Source organism: Rhyacophila brunnea, unplaced genomic scaffold (genome assembly GCF_057557595.1).
Source record: "Rhyacophila brunnea isolate RB1 unplaced genomic scaffold, BYU_Rbru_1.0 scaffold_80, whole genome shotgun sequence".
In the NCBI taxonomy this organism is placed as follows: Eukaryota; Metazoa; Arthropoda; class Insecta; order Trichoptera; family Rhyacophilidae; genus Rhyacophila; species Rhyacophila brunnea.
In genome coordinates, this window is record NW_028233351.1 from 1,007,100 (window position 1) to 1,008,375 (window position 1,276).

Genomic DNA, 1,276 nt, shown 5'->3' on the forward strand with positions numbered 1-1,276 from the left:
GTTAAAATGAAAACTGATATCTCAAATGAGGAATATATTATTTACAAAGTATATTATGAGATGGTAAGACTAAGTATAGCTATTTATGATCACTTTTTTAGGCTTCATGACGGTTTTTTTGATGTCAAAATTTCAAGATCTAGCATAGAAATGAATTTTTCTGCACGATATGATAGCATAATAGAATTCATTTCATTTTATTCGATTCCTTCTTAGAATTAAAGGATTTACTCTGCGAAAAAAATCCATCAGATAGTCTCTTAAATTTTTGGAGTCACGCCAAGGAAAATACAACAAGAATACTCGAGTCGTATGTATATTTAAACAAAACTGGTGATTTAAATTCTCTTTTATATAGTCATTATGCAAAAATAATCGAGTTTGATCATAAATTTTTAGACGAACTGGACTTGAAGGATTTAAAGGTTCAAGAAAACTGTTATTTGGCCATTATAATGACGACAACACATGCTAAACCCGAATATGTATGTTTTTTATTACTTTTGACACGAAAATTTAATACAAAGAATGTACACTAATAAAAAATAGACAATAAACAACTTCCATGTATTGGAAAACATAAAAAAGATGTTGAGCTAATTAAAATTAATTTTGATCCTTTAAATGTCCCCGAAAAAATGCAGATGAAAATAAAAAGATTTTAATCAAAGAAAAGAATTTAGTATATTCACGTTTTGAGAAATACGAGGGTGTCAAAAATAAACAAGAATTTGATATGAAAATCAATGAATATTGTATGAATATAGTTGAACCAAAAAGTAATTGTGTTTCAGTATTTTTAAAAATAGAACCACAATCTCTTGGCATAAATTACATAATAGTCAGACTCATAATTCTATTTTCAGAACCAAAATTCATTGAAGAATTTCGATTTAAAAAGCTGATAGGATGTTACGTAAGAAATACTGTGCATACATTTGAAGGTGATTTTTATATATGTTTTCAGGTAATAACTGTAAAATTTTCACACGAAATCATAAAATATAAAATCTTGGAATATATACAGTGTTTGAGAAACTGTATAGATCATATTATAAAACTCGATGCTTTTATGATAGCTTCGCAGGATAAGACAATAATTGGAACTGAATTTGCAAATAATTCATATGAAAAAGAAGATATAGATATAAAGATTTACAAAAACTTAGAAATACATAATAAAGATTTTCATGATATATCGAAAGAAAAATAAAGGGAAATAAATAGAATTTTTTATTACGAAATTATACACTTTAAGGAGCGCCTGATATTAACA